The following is a 20,670-nucleotide window of genomic DNA, read 5'->3' on the forward strand; positions in this document are numbered from 1 at the left end:
GCCCACAAGTCTAAACTGTTTTGCCCACTACCCTCTTCAGGGGGTACATTGTAGAAGGCTGTTCACAAACAGGCTTTTCTGTAGTACTAGTCAAGAAGCCCTTGAGTGGGCTGGGGCTGCGGATGGCTGTGCCTCGACAATCTCTCTGCGGCTTGATAAGCAGAGATGAGCATGGGGTAAAGCAGGATGCAGTGGCGATGCCCAGGATGGCTTTTCTAAGTGCTGTGCACACTTGGTTTTCTTTCTCTTCCTTTTTGGAGGACTTTAATAGTAATTTTTCTAGCAGAGAGGTGTTTATTGTTTTGAGTGGAGTACCCAAGACAATCACTAAAGAAGCCCGATTAGACTGAACTAGAAAATAATACAGGAGGGTAGTCATTTCTCACACACATACGGACAGGACCAGATACCGCCAATATCTGAGCAGTTATTTAGGTGCAGTACAGGGCTACTGTCTGGCACTGAGAGCTCTGTGCAACTTAGAGCGTGTTGGTATGATTTGTGAGGAGGATTAGAATCCTGGACCTGTGCATTTTTGACATGTCAGTATGATATAGGTAGACACAGCGTACATGCATCCTGAAAAGTGTAGAGAATGTACTGGCTACTCTTGAGAGATGCAGGATATCACAAAGCACATGTAAGTGGTACTGGGGTAGAGATGAAGGTAAAATAGGGCTGAGGTCTCAGCAGATTAGAGGCTGCACCAGGTAAGATTTCTATGGGATGGGCAGGAAAGAGCCTTTGAAGGCTTAGAAACGGATCCAGCTGAGCTATTAGAAGCCATTGTTTCAGAAGATTAACTTGGTAAAGATGTGAAGCGTATAAAAGGGAATGCTAGCCAGGGAATAGGGCTGTCATCCTTGTGAACACTGAAGAACACACCTATAGGGACTGCTGTTAGTAATTATAATAAGCTGGGTGTGGCTGCGCATGCCACAGGACTGGGAAGACTGAAACAGGATGGTTTTGAGTGAGGCTGTGGAGTAAGGCTTGTTGACCACTCCTCCATCCCCACCTCACAAGTGTAAGGATCAGAAGGAATGCTTAAAACAATACTGCCAGTTTAGATGGTTGCTGAAACTATTAGGGAATCAGACACCACCAAAAAGGATTCATATGGAAGCCTTAGATTTCTTGAGATAATAAATACACACAATGGAAGGTAGAACCTGATATAGTAGGCAAAATCCTCAGAGCTAGAGAATTTACATCTTAAGGGGGAAAAATCAGTGGTGTTCTGACTGCTTACTTGTGAAACTTCAGTCTTAGACATGTTGTTCTTTTATAATCTGAGAAATGTGTCTTATCTTACAGGCTGATTTATTTATTCTAATCAATGTGATGTTAGTTTAGACACTTCTGTTTACTGTGGTACTTACCAGGATTTGCTGAATGGATTTTAAATTCGCCCATTTTACACTGATTTTTAGTAAGTTTTCTATATTCACCTTAGAGATGATCAGTATTGCTGTTTTTCTGCATCTGATAAGGATTTAAATAAATTCATTATTAGTGGGGTCCTTGGATGACGTTATCAGTGCAGATTGGAGAAGAGCCGATAACATGAAGATCAGTCTTCCTTGAGTCAGATGCTGCTGCATAAGGCTAATTGTATTGATTGTTCTTTAATGTTGTTTCGTGCTGCCCAAGTCGTTCTTGCTGAATCTACTTGGCAGAACCTCCATCCTCATGTGGAGCCCCCATAAATTTTACAGGCACACAGATCTAGTATAGTGTAATGAGGGAGCTGCTAGGAGAGAAAATTGATTACAGGGTTGCAGACAATATCATTAATGCTCCTTCTCATGATGCACCAGACGTCTTTGCTAACAGACTATTTTTGTTATTTAGTTTTATAGGATAACATTCATTGCATCATAATTTAGCTTTCTCTGCATATGCAGCAGCAGAGTGTGGGGTTTTCAGTTCTCTGTTCAGTGTGGAGCCGCTCAGGCCAAAGCACAGCTCCTTTGTGTTAGTTTGTTGCCTTTCCATTAACCACATACAACTTTTCTTGACCTCTAAGGAATGTTCTAAAAGACATGCTACATGTTGCTGTGAGAAAATACTCTGAATAAAGGATTGTAAGGAAGGCTCACACGAGTATTGTTCATTGTAGTTGGAAAGTCATGATGATTGGAGCTTGAGGCATCTGGTCTCCAAGCATCCTTAGAAGCAGTGAGTAGTGAACTGCATCCAGCTAGCTTTCCCGTTTCTGCAGGACTAGAGCCCTTGGAATGCTCTTGCCTACATTTCGGGTTATCTTTTCACTTTAATTATCCTAATCTAGATAGTCACCCACAGACGTCCCAGATGCACCGTTGCTCGTGTCCTAGGTGATTCTAGATCCTTCTAATTGACAATCAGCATTAATTGTTACAGGTGTTCATATGCTCCTGTCCACCATTTATTATTATTATTATGTTGTTGTTGCTGTTATTGTTATGAAACTAGGTCTCATTGGGTTGCCCAGGCTGTTTCTTAACTCTTGAGCTCAAGTCACCCCCCTTCCTCAGCCTCCCAATTAGCTTTGACCATATCAAGCTCACCATTTATCTTTTTTAAAGTTGCATATTATTTTTATTTATGTATATATACATGAATGTATATATGTGCATGCACAGAGAGTGTCAGGTGCTCTGAAGGTGGAGTTAGAGATGATATTTCTATTGTGGGTGCTAGGACTTGAACTCTGGTCTTTTTTAGGAACAATCCATCGCTCTAGTCCAAGGATCAAGAATGTCCTGCTTGCTGTCTGACCTTTAATGGTTCTATTAAAGCTGTGTGCTTTCTGTAGCATAGGGCTGCTATTAGGTTCCCTGTGTCTGGGTCATTGTCTCTAACACTAGTTCTTGTCAGGTATGTTACAACCTGCTCAGCCTGGAAATAGTTAAATATTGAGACTTATGTCATGTGAAAGTGTAGTGTTGATTTAGATTAACTTCTGTCAGCGATACGGATCAGTCTACTCTAATCCTGTATTTTAGTTACCCGTTTAAAGTAAACTGGAAAAGTGTTGATTTTCAAAGCAATGGCAATAGATTTTACTTGACTGTTTAGAGGTAGTGTTTAGAAGGCCTGGAAATCAGAGAGAGATTTCTCAGGACAGCTTTATGTTGACTCATGGTTACAAAGACTATAAGTTGTATAGGTGACAAAAACTCTTCTTAAATTTTTTGTTTAATGAGTTCAATAGGATTTCTGGAAACATTTGTAGAGCTGTGCTTCATAGAAACGGGGTTTCTGGGTGGTGATGCACGCCTTTAATCCCATCATTCCCAGAGTTTGATCTCTAGGTTTGAGGACAGCCTGGTCTACAGAGGTAGTTAGTTCTAGGACAGCCAGGGCTACACAGAGAAATCTTGTCTCAAACAGAACAAACCAAACAATAACAACAACAAAAAGGAAATGGGATTCTGTGTAGTGGTGGAAGAGCTGTGTGTTTTTTGCAAGTTTATAGAGGGTAAGCTCAGTTCATAGTGATTCTCTGACCTCATCCTTTGCTCTCTTGTCTTGCTGTGCTGGGTTCTGGGCCCTTCTGCAGTGGACACGCTCCACCCTCAGAATCCTCCTTCAGTCCTGCTTGACATCTGCCTTTCCCTCTGCTCAGCTGCTACATCTTCACTCTCTCTGGTGGGAGCCATGGGGTGGGGTTATGTGTGGTTTTCATTTGAAATGATTCCTCACAGCAGTTAAAGTGACACATTTACTCCTGACACTGTGCTGTTGTCTCAGTCCTGTTGTAGTGTTTTGTTGTGTGTTCACATGACTTAATTTCGTTGAGCCTCAGTTTGTTCACTTGTGAAACTGCAACAGCAGCAGTGATGATGGTGGTGACTAATGAAGAGTCCAGTAGTCCTAGAGTCAGTCTTGGGGACGGGTGTTTTCCAAGAGATTCTGGAAATGTGGGTTGATAGCCACCGGCTGAGCTAAGTACAGGGCTAAGCAAATGACAGAGAGAAAACTTTTCTGAGAGCGCTGCTGGCGTGAACTGTAATCTGGTGCTTGTTCAACAGGTGAGGCAGGCCCTGGTTCCACCAACTTCCCAACCTTTAAATGTAATCTTTCATACAGCTGTGAAAGGCAACTTATAAGTTAATTTCAAATCTAACTTCAAAATTAAAAGAATCATCAGTACCAGCATTATTAATTCCTGAAGTGAATAGTTACCTGTGATAAAATGGATGGCTTTAGCTCAAGCTGTTGGGAGCATGCCTGTGTCATGCCCGTGTCATGCACAAACTACACTGTTTCGATGGTAGGTCCTATTGCTCTTTGTTTTTGCCACTGTTACTGTGTTCACTTGTATGAAGTGACTGAACCTTTGCTGGCACAGTGCTGCACTAGCTAGCATGTGACTACTACTACGTGTGGGCTTTATACCCCCCCCCCCTTGGTAAAACAGTCTCTCTGGCTCTCCTGGAACTCACTGTGTCTAGTCTCAAATTCACAGACATCTGCTGCCTTTGCCTCCCAAGTGCTAGGATCAAAGGCCTGCACCACCCAACTCAGCTGGGTAAAGGGTTATTTTATTTATAGTCAAATTCCGATAGTTTGTTTTTTTTTTTTTTTTAATTGACAGAGTCTCACTATGTCACTCTGGCTGTCCTAGAACTCATGTATAAATCAGGCTAGCCTCAAACTCACAGAGATCCATCTGCCTCCAACTACCTCCTGAGTGCTGGGGTTAAAGCTGTGTGCCAGTATGCCAAACTGTAGTCGACCTTTTGCTTTTCAAGACAGGGTTTCTTTGTGGAGCCCCGGCTGTCCCAGAACTTGATTTTGTAGATCAGGCTGACCTGGAGCTCAGAGCTCCACCTTCCTCTGCCTCCTGAGTGCTAAGATTAAAGGTGCACACCACCACCACCCAGCTTATAATCAGATTCTTAATAGCTCTGAACTTTGTTGAGTTGATCACTAGATATAACCCAAAATATTAATTTGTTGAGAAATTTAAGATTTACTTTAAAGTGACAGCAGTTTCTTCATCCCACCCAAAATATTGAGCATTTCTTGTCCCTGACATGAGGTGACTTGGCTGCTTCATACTGTATTCGTGGCTGGTTTGGGAGAAGTTGAGTGTTTATTCCACTTACAAAATACAATTTAAAAAATGCACATTATTTTACATAATTGAGTAAGGTTTTGGCTTTTTCACATGGTATTGTGACTGCTGTTTCCATTTTGATCGTCAGTCTTGCACTGTCAGGCAGACTTTTTAAACAGCTGGGGATGTACAAAGTACCTGGTGCATAATTACAAATATGAGTTTATAAGAGTAATAAGGAAACAGGTGATCCTTGACAGACATATTTTACTGGCAGAAATTGAAACATTATTACGGTTACAGTGGGCCAAGCAGGAAGACACATGCATGAGGCCAAGGAGTCTATAGAGAGGGATGAAAAATGGCAGAGAATTCTAAGCTACTGTTTGAGAAATTGTGTGTCAGGAAGGTGCTGTGGTTAAATTCTTGATAATGTCACTGAGCTGTGAGGCTGAAGATAAAATGTCCTCCCTCTGCTGAGAACAAAAATCAATGCCCACTTTGGCTGCACTGTTATTAAGGGCTTCCTCCCAGTGTTTCATTTTGTGGGATTTGCCTGGGCTGATGATTTGTCCATGGTGTAGGAAGATTTGTGAGGTGCTTTGTGTTAAAATCAGCTGCAGACTCCCTTTGGACAATTCCCTTCTACTTGACTGTGCTCTTGAACAGATTTGTAATTTTCCTTTGTCTAAATGTCTTTGTATTTTCCTTAAGTTATTCATTGGGCACACACACTATCCCCACCCCTTACTTATCCTTGTTTTCTGTTTTTCAGCTGTTGATGTCTAGCTGACAAATTATTTCAGTGATACCCTTTGCAAACACCACATACATTGGGCATATTTCATTACCCTGTAATAATGTTTAAGCTGTGTTTAACTGTAAAATCTTGCCTCATGATACAAATTAAGTGGAAAGTCAGGCTGGCTACACTAAACAGGTTTGTGTCACCAGCTGCTTAGAGGTTAAGGCAGAAGGACTGTAAATTCAAGGCCTGGTCTTGGGGACTAAAGGGAATGCTGTAATAAGAAGCTGGGGCTGAAGAGTAGTAGAAGCCTACACAACTGTGCTTGGCCACTGCATCTATTCAGGAATTTAAACGGCTAAGTACTTGTCGTTTTAATTACTGCTGGGAGTAGTAGGAGGTGGAAACCAGTTCCCTTCGCCCTTTACAGAGGGACTCATGCTTCAGGCATCTGCCTAGTCCAGTAATGCTTGTGGTCTTTAAGGTTGCAGAGCTTCAAGTTTTCTCTGTGGTCCTGAGTGCATTTGAGCATTGAGTGTCAGCATCACTTCCTTGGCATGTCAATTCCTTTTCTTACTCAAAATGGGTTTCTTCCTAGAGATTCTTGTGTAGACTAGGCAAGTGCTCTGTGCTGCGATCCAGCCACATCACAAGTCCTTCTGGTTCCCTCAAAGGAGGGCAAATGCCAGTGCAGGTGTCTAGGTCTTTGTCATATTGACTTGTATCTGACATACTGATTGAGGATCTTTTGTACCTGGGTCTGTTCTTTTCTAGGCCAGTCTTAAGTCTCCTGAAGTGAAACTGGAATCCTACATGGGATGGAGGCTGCTTCCTGCCTGCCGCTCTAGAGAGAGCTGCCATGTTCTGTGTAGTTTTCCAGTAATGATTATACATTACCTGTTGATGGATGCTTTTTCTTTATTCTCTCTCCTTAAAAATTTTAAAGATTGATTTTTAAAAATATTTATGTGGTTTTTGCTTGCAGCCATTGCTCCTAACTGCCCCTCTTTCTCCTTTTTTGGAATCAAAATTTCACAATATAACAGAGGCTGCCTTTGGACTTACAATCCCAAGTCACTTTATCAATGTGGAGTTAAAACTCATGCAGTATTTTACTTAGCCTGCTCTAACAGGTTTTTAAAAATTATTATTTTAAGTACATGGTTGTTTTGCCTGTGTGTTATATCTGTGTACCATCTGTGTTTCTGGATGTTGGATCCCCTGGAACTGAAGTTAGATAAAATCATGAGCCAGTACAAGGTACTGAGACCCAAACCTAGTCCCCTATAAATGAGCAGCCAGTGCTCTAAACCACCACATCATCTTTCTAGACCAGACAGATGCTTTGTATACACAGGCCTGGCAGACTTTCTCTCCTAAGGGCCAGATAGTAAATGTTTTCTCTTTTGTCTTCTCTCTAGTAGCTGTTCCCTTCCGTCAGACATTCCATACACTCATGCTCTACTCGTGTTTTTGTCCAGAAAATACTAGGAAAATTGGCAGATGCCCGGGGGAGCTGGGACCCTTGTCTACAGGCCCCTGAACTAGTAGAAACTTGATGATTTCCTGGAATTTGGCTTCTTCCTCATGCTATTTCCTATTGCTCATGCTATTGTAAGGATTGTATTGTGGTTTGCACAGTTAGAGAATTGGTATGGCTCTTTCCTGTATTATTTGAGCTGGTGAGTTCCTAAGCCTGTACCTACACTCACATGTCTGTCTCTGACCCCCTTTCTTTTGATTGCTTTTGTGTAGTGAACAAGCAGATAGGTGAGATGATCCTTGCAAGAAGCATTGCCATGACCCGGGGAAATTTTTAAACAATAGTTTTTGTTACTTGGAAGAGTTTAGTATGTGCTATCCGCTTTATTCTTGTTAATGAACTTAAATCAAGAGAACTATGCGATGCTTAATATGCAAAATATAATATATTAATAAAGGTAAGTTCTTTTGTTTGTTTTTTAATGTCCTAACAAAGTATTTATTGTAGCTGAAATATTTACTTAATGAAAGGAGGGATTTTCTGTTTAATCTAGAATCTAGCAGACATTTATTTATTTTAAGATTTTATTATATGAGTACACTGTAGCTGTCCTCAGACACACCAGAAGAGGGCATCGGATCCCATTACAGATGGTTGTGAGCCACCATGTGGTTGCTGGGAATTGAACTCAGGACCTCTGGAAGAGCAGTCAGTGCACTTAACCGCTGAGCCATCTCTCCAGCCCTAGCAAACAGTCACTGATTTGAGAAATCCCTTAATCCTTTTTGTCAGGTGGAGTGCCTGACACCCATTTAGGTGAAGGAGATTTGCTTAAAGTAGTCCACCATTGCAGATGCCTTTTTTTTTTTTTAAATAAAAACAAGATAGCTATTTGATAATATGTCTTTGTTTCTTGGAAAGTGAGGATGGCTCCATGCTATTAAGTATTTACTACTAAAGAATATTCAGATATCTAATCAATGGTGGTTCTTGAGAGTCTTATTTTTTTTAGAAATCTCTATATAGAAACACAATAAATTATAATTAGTCATGATACAGTTTTCCAGTTTTTAAGAAATACCACTACTTGACAGATTTATCTAGAACCAGGATAGTATTTCAGATTGGTTTTTTTTTTTTTTTTTTTTTTTTTTTTTTTGTTCTAAGTGTTACTCATTTTTAATTCAGTTACTGTATTGCTGACTACATTGTTATAAGCCTTAAACTCAGTGTGCCACGTTGCCCCTGTATTCCCAGCTACTTGAGAGACTTGGCAAGAAGATTAGAGCCCAGGAATTTGTGGCCTGCCTGGGTAATATGAAGCCCCATCTAGAAAACAAATAAAAATTACCTGCAGTTTCTGTCTTTCCATTTCTTTTTTTTAAAAATTGCTTACCAGCCTTATAAAATGTGGCGCCTCTCAGTGTAGCCATTCAACGTAATGGTAATGCTGCCTTCCCGGCTGACTGTGGTATTCTGTTGATCTTTCTACCCACTGGTGTATAGACTTATGTCATTGTAAGTTCCCATCTCTAGTTGCCATTGTGTTTATATATGATTGTGATGAGGTCATTTCAGTTCACTGAGAACTCGATTGTTTGTGGAAAAGAGGGCCTCAGCTGGCTTCGTGTATCTGACTCTGACTGGTCAGCTGTGCTGCTGAGACAAGCTGTTTACTCCCTTGGATTTCATGGCTGTCAAATGGAGATGCCACTCACCTTGCTCACCTCTCAGGGTCATTCTCTAGTGAAGATAAAGCTCTGTGATGCTGTGTTTTGGAAACTTCATAGTAACAAATAATGTGGGCAGCATGTGTTTTTAGGCTGTTGTCTGTCCATAAGATGAGGTGTGCCTTCACGGCAGAGGCTCCTGCTCTTCACTCTGCTCTTCAGTGAGCAGGTCTCATTGTGGTCACAAACGGCTACTGAGGCTGTAGGTGCATCACACCCAGTCCTTGAGGCTACTATGATTCAAACATGTGCACAGACTGCACCTTCACCAGTCCACTGTGAGAGAGATGCCTCGGTGGAGAGTGACTGATTAGAAACTGTTAAAGCCAGTTGGTGTTTCTACAGTGCTTTAATTGTACTCAGTAAAAACATGGCTCTGCAGTGTACTCATAGTCACTGGTTGTCCATAGACAAGCAGTTACAGGCAGGGAGACACAGGCCAGAGCTTTTTGATAGCTTGGCTGACAGTGGGCTGATTGAATGTTGATTTTGGCTCTTCCCCAGTACTGTAGGAAAACAATAGCTGTGTAGGGCACTGGCAATGTGTGTTATGATTGTAACATTCAGCACAGACCCAGATCCCGGAAAACAGCCCTCAACTCAAATAGTAAGGCTCCGGGAGGTACAGCTGTTTCTGGGATTAGAGACTGATTTTACAAGAAAACCATACAGAATATGCCGAGAGCAGACTAGGGGTATGTAAGAGACTGTGTGGTTTAATTTGTAGAAGTGAACATTTTCTTCTTTTTTTTTTTTTCAGAATTACTTGTTTATTTTAAGATTTTATTTAGATGAGTACATTGTGTCTTCAGACACACCAGAAGAGGGCATCAGATCGAATTACAGATGGTTGTGAGCCACCATGTGGTTGCTGGGAATTGAACTCAGGACCTCTGGACGAGCAGTCAGTGCTCTTAACTGCTGAGCCATCTCTCCTGCCCAGAAACGAACATTTCAACAGATTTTTAAAAATACTTATTTTAATGACTTTGAACTAAAATTTTGAGCTGTGTTATAGTTTATTCTCTTGAGCTAACATGAATTAGTTTTATGCAGGTAGTATGTGGAAAGATGACTTTAAAAAGATTTGTGACTAACATGAACCTCTTGTAATCTTGCATAAATTATATATAGGGTGAAAGTTGTTCGGAGTGATTTTAAAGACAGGCTCACGAGAATGAAGTGGTACTAGTTATAGTGGCTCATGCTTGAAACTCCAGCCCTCAGGAGATGGAGTTAGGAGGACCAAGAGTTCAATGCCAGCCTAGGCCACACTGTGAGATAATGTCTCACAAATAAAAAAAAGCAGCAGTGAGACAAGTGCTGAACCTCACAGTTGTGGATATTGACGTCAGTTAGCACTGAGGTCTTTTATCTGCTGCGTATAGGGCCTCTGCAGGTCTGGTCCCCAGCTGAAATCTGTCTGGGGCATGAAGCTTGCCTTTGCCCTGGTGGGATTACTGTTCATGTAGATGTCTGCCCTCTTTCCTGCATTCTCTGGTTAGCAGAGCTCTAGCTGATGCTTCTCAGAAGCAGAGTTCGGGTGAAGTGTGGGGTCAATGCTTGCTCTTTGTCTTTTTATGTTTTCTAAATCTCTTTGTACTCACAGAGATGCCAACACACAGGTAGAGCATTTGTGTAGTTCATGAATCACTGTGATGTACAGCTGTCTCCCAGGCTTTTATTGGTTCCCTTGTGGCAATAGCCACATAATTAACCGATACCCTCTGGTAGAGTAGTCAGTTTTATGTCTCATTTTTGAGCATGGCTTTCTAGGCAACAGGTTATCTTGGTCTATGATAAGTCTTCCAAATCTGTTACATAGTAGCCCGGCAAGTCTTCTTCCTTCTTGTTGTTGATAACCAAGGGGTTTGGTCATCTGATTTTTACTGCTTGCATGAGGTCTCCATCCTTTGTGTGCACCATGCTGCATTTCCTGTATGCTAATAGCTGGATAGAGATGTTGAATAGTCTTAGATCAGATCCATCTAAGCAGAATCATAGTTAGTTTTCTTAGTGTTCTATTGCTGGGAAGAGTTCAAACTCTTACAAAGGAAAAAACATTTAATTGGCTAGCTTCCAGTTTGAGAGTTTTTTGGTCAGATGTAATCATGGTGGGCAGCATATGAGCAGACATGGTACTGGAGAGATAGCTGAGAGTCTGCATCGGGGTACACAGGCAGCAGGAAGAGGGACCCTGGGTCTGGCTTGGGCTTCTGAAACCGCAAAGCCCACTCCTAGTGAGTGACACAGCTGCTAGTACTACCACTCTGGTGCCCAGGCATTTGGAGCTGTAGCCTGTGCTGACTGTTCTCACTCTTACCACCTCATTGCTGCACTGTGTGTTTGTCAGGAGCCACGTGATACCTGGTTTTAGTGTATGTATTTCTGCCCACCGAACCCTTACAAGTCAGGGAATTATAGGAGTCTGAGCATGCGAGTCAGAGGACAACTTAAGGGAGGTCAATGAAACAACCTTCTTTCTTCAGCCTTTTTACTCTTCTGTTTATTCAGTTTTTGTTTCTGGTTTTTCATTTCTAGGTGATCCCCCCCCCCCCCTTTATTTCTGCTGTATGCTCTTTACTGTTTGAGCTATCTGCTTGGCAGTACCTTTCTTTGTTTTGAAATTATGCATTGCAGTTTGTTTCTCTTAGAATGTTTGCATGCATGCACACAGTTTCCTTTTGCTTTCTTCAGCAGCACAGGTATTATTCTATTCTTTATCTTAGTTCCTGGTTGTAGGTTATTTGGGGGAGAATCTCACTGTACTTTACAATCCCCAGCCTCCCCTGAAGCTCTCCTCTGTAACAACAGATTTCTCTTGCTCCTCTTTTTAGTAAATTTAATTTTCCTAAATTTTTAGATATATGTGGTTGAGTAATATGATTTTCTTTTAATTTTAACTAAGGAAAGTTGTTATATTGTTGCTTTAAAAGACAAATAAACAAAGCCTGGAAGTTGTGGCACACTCCTTTAATCCCAGAGGCAGAGGCAGGATTCTGATTTTTGAGGCCAGCTTGGTGTACAGAGTGAGTTCAAGGACAGCCAGGGCTACACAGAGAAACCCTGCCTCAAAACCACCATTACCACCAAGACACAAAACAGCAACAACAAAAATGCTGCCTTGGGCTCTGATTTCCAATTCTCTCATTTTTGACTTTTACTGGAGCCTTTTTTTTTTTTTTTTTTTAATCTATTTTTCTCGTTCTATTGAAAATTTTTTTCTATTACCGCTTTTCCCCAGCAGTGAGGCCTTGCCCTGATAGGGGTGTGTTATGGGCTGCTGTTAGAGCTCATGACTGGCCAGATTCTGTCTACTCCTTTAAGCTTACTTTGTCTAACCTATGTGCCTGGCCCAGCCCTCCCTCCCTTCAACACAGAGTGACACTTCCTTGCCTGTTGGGGTCTTCTTTAGCTGTCAAATTCCCTGGTGCTGTTTTTCATCTCTGCCCAGGCATAAGGGTTGATAGGAATTTGTCCTGTCCTTGATGTGTGCAGGGTTCATGTAAACATCTGTGTTCATTTGGTTGTGCTGTCAGCGGGTATTTATTTTTACTTACTATTGATCTATTTTTATGTGAGGAATGTCTGCAAGCTATGCTGTCCCTGGAGCCGTCCTCTCAGTATACCTGGTGTGTTAGTTTTTATCGAAATGCCTTTTTATTTACCCTCAGGACCACAAATACTAATTCCTAAATCTTCTGTGCCATCTCTCATGACTGCCAGCATTTGAGCATAAAGCCATGGGAGAAGAAGTAGGTACAAAGCACAGACAAGTGAGACAAAGGAGCACTTTATCTGTACAGCACAGCTCTCCTTTACTCCCTGAGCTTCCCCACAGAGTAGCCCAGCTCATACCAGGTCAGATGACACATGCTGCTTTCTGTCGGGTTTCTAGAGAGGACTTCTTTCCTAGTCCTGCTTTCTTTCAGAGATTATCCATTCATCCACCCACCCACCCACCCATCCATCCATCCATCCATCCATCCATCCATCCATCCATCCATCCATCCATCCATCCAATCTGAGTACATTGTAGCTGTCTTTAGACACACCAGAGGAGGGCATTCGATCCCAGTACAGATGGTTGTGAGCCACCATGTGATGGGATTTGAACTCTGGAATCAGTGCTCTTAACCACTCTCCAGCCCTGTTTTCTTAAATAGATCTCCAGGGTGGTATAAGACTGGTGGATAGTGGACTGTGCCATGACCAGTGCTGGCCTTTGGCAGCAGTTTTGAGTTTCCTGATTGTTACCGAGTATCCAAAACTTTCCAGGAAATTTTACATTGAGCCAAGGTAGTGGCTATGTCAGTGAATGGGCTTGGATATTTGAGAAAACATATTTTCCTTTCTCTTAAATATATTCATCTGATGTAATATCCCATCAAACAATTAAAGCTTGAGATTTTCGGTTTTCAAATACGTGATAGTTCATTGTAAATACCACAGCAATTTAAGGTGTATTTGTTGGATAAATCTTTTTTGTTCTATGTAAATGTACCAAGTATTGTAATAGTAGGACACGATATTTTCTAATAGAGGCAACACTATACAACATACTATTAACTTGTCAAAGCAGGACTTTGTTTTGACCCTAGGAATAGCTGGAACCAAAGGGGCTGCTGCTGCCACCCTCTGGGTCTTGGGCTTTTTTGACAGACAGGGTTCTCTTACGGTTCAGACTGGAGGACAATGCTGCATCATAGAAGACCCTGAGTTAGAAGCCTCCAGCTGTGTGGACATTGTGTAGTCTCTGCAGGACAAGCAGAAAAAAATCAGGAGCCTCTTTTTTTAGAGCTTGATTTGAAATATAGCTGCCAGATGCTGATCTCTGCTATGGCATGGAATCCCATTTGCTTGGGCACTGTTTACTGTATGTCCCAACAATTTCTCACTGCCAGGTAGAATCTGACAGTTTTCTCTTGACACAGACACTGGGGCTAGACAGTGATTTCTTGACTTCCCTCCTGGTTGTTTCTCCTCTTACTTGATAGAATGTGAGTGTTTACCCATGTTAGCCGTGCTTGTTCTGTGTATCAATTGCCAGGAGCTGGCTTTCAGCGCTTTCTTTGGGAAAGGAAGGACACAGAGGGTCAGGGTAATGGTTTTTACCCATTTTTAGGATCCTCGTTTGACACTAGTAGGCGGATAGTGTAGCTGTGTGTTGTGGGCTCCGGGGCTTCTTCAGGTGCTGATCCTGGGCAGTGCATTGAGTAGCAGCTCTCAGCTTCATGGTGCTTTGATTGGGGCTCCAAGCAGGGGGCTTAAGATGGGTTTCTTTGTTCTCAAGAATTAGGAAATGAATAGATTCTAGACTATTCCCTTAAATTGTGGGCACTTACCAAAGGCAGGGACTCTTTCAGGGCTGATATTTGACTTCTTGAGAAAACTCCTTTACGTGTTTATGATTTTAATATAAAAGATCCTTTACTGTTTTGTATTTTAACACAAGGGGCAGATGTCTGTTGCTTTGATCTGGGCTTTGCTGTGTGTCCTATCTGCTGAATGTTCTTTCAACTTGGGAAGCTCTCTTTGTTAAAAGGCCAAACCCCATGGTGAGATGTTCTGGGAAAGAGAAACCCTTGATATTTGAAAGGTGAGAAATCCATTTAAACCATGTGATGGCTTCCAACAGCCTTACTGCTGCTTTCTGCTTGTTTTAATATAAGTGATAGATGGTCTGGCTGCTTGTGTTCAGTAATTGGATGTGAACTCTGTAGTGTAAGTGACATTTCATGGCAGTCATGAGGACCCTGTGGACAGCGATCAGTTTTAGTGTTACCTGCCTTTAGGTTTGTAGGTAGAAAACTATAAAGGAATTTAATTATTGGAGCATATATTTAAATATCAGTTCAATCCATTTGTGATAATGTCCTTAGCTGTTAGGTAACTGTTTGCTTATTGTGCATAGCAGTGAGCGTGTGATTTATAAGGCCAGCATGTGCAGGCATAGAAATGCTAATCAGACTGATGTGAAAAGAACACATTACACCTTATTAATGACTTCCCTGTCCAAGTGTGCACACAGCCTGCCTGGAAGGGACAGTGTGAACAGGCTTGGGCAACTTGGATTTCCTTCCAGCACTTGTTCTCTTAGGTAGCTTTGAGGAACACACCTTACTCTTCTTCTTCTTCTTTTTATTTTTTTAAAGATTTATTTATTATATACAAGTACATTGTAAGCCGACACCAGAAAAGGGCATTAGATCCCATTACAGATGGTTGTGAGCCACCATGTGGTTGCTGGGAATTGAACTCAGAACCTCTGGAAGAGCAGTCAGTGCTCTTAACCACTGAGCCATTTCTCCAGCCCCACACCTTATTATTTACATCACATTATTAAAGCTGCTGTGCTTTTTACATTCATAGAGGTGAATGTTTTAGAGATGAGGTTCTCTGTGAAAAGGAAAAGGCCACTGGTGGGGACAGGGGTATGTGCAGTTTTCTCTTACAGGCAGCACTTTCACAGTGGTGTGCAGGTGCATGTCCTGGAGACCAGGGTCAATATTGGGTGTCTTAAGCACGACACTTTTGAGACAACTGGTCCACTGAACCTGGAGCTCAGTAGTTCTGTGAGACTGGCTGATAGGGATCTCTGGGATCTTTTTGTCTTTGTTTCTCCATCACTGGCATAGTAGGCATGTGCTACCAAATGTGACTCTTCACACGGGTTCTGAGGATCCAAACTCATATTCAGTTTTATACACTAATGACATAAGAGATTGACTTTTTGACTGTTAGATATTGTCATCTACTGGGCATCTACTATATTGAAAGAAGCAGCAGAAATATGTCCAGGTAAGAGAGAAAGAGAAAGCAAAGGCCGATGGCTGAAGCTAAACAGTCTATTTTGTTTTTGATTTTTAAGTTAATTTTGCTAGCCAGTGAGATGACTCAGCAAGTAAAAGCACTCAGTATCAACCATGATGACTCAAGTTCAGTAGTCTGCAGGACTCACTCTGGAGGACAGCACGGACTCCCGCAAGTTCTCTTTTGGCAACCCATGTTGTGCCATGGCATACACGCTTGCTAAAAATTCCAGTTGGTTTTCAGCAGACATGTGCTAAGATTACCAAAAGGCTGCCTGCCATCTTTGTCATATTCTAGGGGCTCTCCTTGCACAAATTCTTACTTCTAAAAACCTTACCTCATAGAGGTCATGGTGAATGGGTTTCTGTGCTCTTAGAGTGTCTCAATACAGGTGTGTAAATGAACAGAGAATCTGGAAGACAGGCACGTTGTTCCATAACCAGTTTCCTGGTCCCCCCAAATTTTCTCTTCTCCGACTCACCTTTCCCTCTTTCCTTTCCTTCCTTTTCTTTTTCCTGTTCCTTTTCCTTTGAAACAGTGACTCACTCTGTAGCCCTGGCTAGCCTGTAGCTCACTCTGTTGACCAGGCTAACTTTAAACTCACAGAGATCTACCTGCTCTGCTTCCGAATGCTAGGATCAATAGTGGCATCCACCAATGGTCCTTGCCCCATTCCTCATTTTAGAAAATACATGTCCATGTGATTTTATTATTTAGATATTTTATAGTTTGATTAGTACTTGTCTATCGATACTGGGGTCTCCTCCTTCCACTTTCACCTCTCTTTGAGGCAGTTTCGTGTTTCAGGGAGAGTAGGCAGAGATAACCGAAATAGCAATGGATAGCAAATTTTTATAGTTATTTTGTATATATGCAAAAATATTTTTATAGGGGCAGGAAAGCTGGGGCAGCCATTAAGAGCACTTGCTGCTCCGGATTCAATTTCCAGTACTCTGACTCACAGTCAGCCAATAACTCCAGTTCCAGGGGATCTGGCATCATCTTCTGGCCTCTGGACACTGCACACATATTACACATAGAAGCAAACACTCATATACATAAAATGAAATATATTCAAAATACTTTTGGAATAAATTGCAGTGAGTGGTACTGTTGGAAACAGCTGATGAATGTACTTATTTTGATCATTGTTATCCAGGTTTTCTCCACAAGGCTCTATGCACAGCGTGTGCTTCTTTTCCTTTGTGCATGGAGTCTGGAGTAAGAGTCTGCTTTTCTAGCATGTCTGATCTGGCAACTTTACCGATGTGGACCCAACCGACCCAAACAGCATCATCTCTGTTGGGTTATGTTTTATTTCTGTTTTCTCAGGATTTCACTTAAAAGACTTTTTATTGTACTGAGGAAGGGGTGAGGGGATGACAGCAAGGATGTCAGAAGAGGGCATCAGAATAACTTCGGAGCAGTAGTCATTATGAATAGATCCTCACCTTTTCTCACAACTTCCTGATAATCTCGACAGCATGGGCTGAGTGCTTTAGCTGTCTTCATCATGCAGTTAGCACTGCAGTTGGCCATCACCTACCACGTAGCTCCAGCCCCAGCCCTACAGTCACTTCTTTACCCATTTTTATGTGTGACTGTTTTCAAAATGGGTTTTAATAGTCAGTGTTTGTTTGTCTATCTTCATAATATTAGAATTCATTTCCCCAGTCTTTTTAACTAATAGCAATTTACACAAGAGTACAAGCCCAACACAAAGACTACTTTCCTTCTTGAATTATTTGAGGAAAAGTTGCCACGTGATGCCTTATGATTCTCAAGTACTGTGGAGCCTTCCCCACATGCACAAACGAAAATACTTGTTACATAACCTGTAGATCGGTCAGATTTCAAGTTGTCACTGGTGCATTGTTGCTGTGTAATCTTTTGTGCTCGTACATTCCCTTGGTTCTGCATCTTTGTAGAGAGAGGATTTTCTTCCTCTTTGAATATTGTCTAATTGTCATGACTCCCCGGCTTTTGAAGGCTGCACTTGTTTCTCAGTTTTCTGTGCATGTTGCTCCCCCCTTTCCCTCAGCCTCAGATGGCTCACGCTTCCCCTGGGCCCACCAGTCTTTGCTGACTAGCACTGCTCACTTGGGACGGTATCTACTAGGAGAATTGCTTGTATATCTGTGTGAAGTTCATCCACATTGTATGTTGATTTTCTTTCCTTTCTGTATAATATCTTATCATAAGGATATATTGCAACTTGTCCTAACTCTTTTGTGGATGAATATTGAGACATTTGCAAAGATTTTAGCATATCTCCTGCAGTAGTGGGCGTTCAGGGTAGCACATCAGTGAGAATATAGGCTAATGGACAATGTTACAGAACACTGAACAGTAGTTCATTCGACTACTTGTCATTTGCAAAGTGTCATTTCTTCTTTCTTCCTTTCTGTTTTGTTTTGTTTTTTTTTTTTTTTTTTTTTTTTTTTGAGACAGGCTTTCTCTGTGTAACAGAGCTTTAGGTTTCACTTTGTAGACCAGGCTGGCCTGGAACTCACAGAGTCCCCCGTCCCCCCCCCCCCCCACTTCTATTTCCTGTGTGCTTTGATGTGTGCCACCACCCAGCCAAGTGTCATATTTCTAACAGCTGCACAAATGCACGTTCTTTTCAGGTTCATATGGGATACTTACCACAATGACTAGTTCATAGTTTCAAGGATGGATGAAAACTTTGAGAGAGAGGTTTCTTGAACAAGCTGAGCCTAAGCTGAGCAAACAAGGCAAGAACCTTTGGGGTTCTGGGGTCTTCTTGTAGGTAGAGAGCTTTGTGTGACAGGTATATCCAGTCCTTTGGCATTTGGCTATGATAGTGCCTCCTACAAAATTCTTGCTTGAAACTTAGGCAGTTGAGTTACAAAACAGAAATGAAGAGGAAACAATCTCATATTTTAATTTATTTATGATTTTGTTCTGGGCTGCAAAGGGCCGTGGCATCAGGTTTGAATGCTTGGTCATAGAATTCATTAGTGTTACTTACATCCTCATCTCTCCACTTAGGAAGCACCCAAAACTGTCTCTAGCTTTTTCTTTCCGTTCTCAGGAACTTTTGAGAAGACTACTAATTTTAAGGAATATAATAGCCAAAGAAATTAAACAGCAGTATCAGTAAGTGTTGTTTGCCTGGTGTTCTGTGGTTCCTAAACGGCCTGTTTCATTGCCCCTGACTTGTTTCTTTGGTCTCCCTGCACTAGTGGGTATTTGAATTAGGACGCTGGGGTGGACCCGCTGCTCTTGTGGAACGCAAGCTTTGCAGGCCATCTGGACATCCTCCTCCTGTTCACACTGACCTTTTCTAAAATGCTCAGTTCCTAGCCAGGTGCTCATTAAATACTGAGCGGATGTTTGACAAAAGAGAGCCTTAAAATGAATCAGCACCTATCTTTGCCCATTGTTTTCCCTGTTGCTGTAAGTGATATCCTCTGGAAGTTTCTAGAGTCTGCATTGCATCTTTACCTGACAGTCAGTGTGTCCTATACCTGGTTTTGGTTTGTCTGTAGTCGCTCCTGGTAGGAGTAGCTGCACAGCTACTGGAAACAGGAACGTGGGAGAGCAGAGGAAAGAGCTGAGACCAGGACCTTGCTTTCTAGTACTCTCGAGAGCCAGTTGTCCCAGCACAGCCATGGTAGCTCTTTGAGGTGCCTTTTTGTGGTAATGGAAGTGGTGCCCGTCCTGTGTCTGGGCTGATAACACAAATTTGGTGCATGTCTCAGAGTTATTCAGCATTACAAGTAATTTTTGTTTTATGTAAATTATATCTCAGTAATTGACTGACCTAAAATTAAAATTGGTTTTTCAAAATTGAGGACAATGATTTAAAAAAAATCATTCTAAGACATTAGTGCTAAAGCATGGTGGTGACGGTTTTTGACAAAAATCCCCATTTTCAAACTTGTGGCTCTTGGATTTCTCCATTACCATCTCCACTTGTCCCCCCTCTCCCCACACTTTTTTTTTTTTTTTTTTTTAAAAGAGTGTTTTCCCAACACTGCTTATACTTGACTGAATACACTGATCAATTACCCAGGGATTAACCAAGCCTTCTCATTTCCTGCTTCCATTTCTCCTCTGTGACAGCCAGTGGTCCTTTGTTGTCGGACATGTGGACTGAGATAAGCTTTCAGAGTATGTTTGTATTAGAGAAATGGTATGGATGGAAAAGTTATAAACAGACCAACAGGTATTAGAGGTTACAATCTTTGTTTTGGTTTGAGTATGTAGGAAGAAGAAAAAATAGTTAAGACATCTAAAACAAGAAAAACTAATTTACATAAACGGGAAATTAGTTTTTCAGTGTTTCTACTGGTTTTCTCCTTTCTTAACCAGCTATTTGAATTATTTATGGCCAGTTAGGATGTTAACTGTAATTAGATTTCTGTTATTATATGGGCAAACTTTAAGTTAAACAGTGTTTTCTAACTATGTAAGTCTTAAATGCAAATGTTTGTTCTCTGAAAGTTACTGAACAGTTAGCCAGGCCTGCTATCTTGAAGATAATAGAACCGAAAGCTCATCTGGACCTGGGGAGTGTTGCCAGGCTCCTTTAGAGTAGATGTGACTGTTTGCACTGCAGTCTGGCGGTGACCGTTGTGCGGCTCTTTGCTCCATCTGGAGAGCATCTGGGTTTAATCCCAGGGCCTGCCAGTCACATTTCCAAATGATACCAGGACTCACATGCCCTTCATGCATATTCTCTCACAAGTGATCTCACAGACGATGAATTCAGAAGCAGAAACAGAACAAGAATATGTTTTAGGCCAGTCAGAATCAGAAAAGCTGAGGCCAGGGGACTGAAGTTCCAGCTCCAGAAGAAAGTAAAATTAAAAGTACTGTTAAG

General features: G+C 41.7%; 1 protein-coding gene across 4 annotated transcripts in view; it reads left to right on the forward strand.

Annotated features, from left to right (window-relative positions):
- RERE (arginine-glutamic acid dipeptide repeats) overlaps window positions 1-20,670 on the forward strand; it is a 312,095-nt gene that overhangs the window by 151,275 nt on the left and 140,150 nt on the right. The gene's annotated exons all lie outside the window — the stretch shown is intronic.

This window comes from Micromys minutus, assembly GCF_963924665.1.
Source record: "Micromys minutus genome assembly, chromosome: 9".
Lineage (NCBI taxonomy): Eukaryota > Metazoa > Chordata > Mammalia > Rodentia > Muridae > Micromys > Micromys minutus.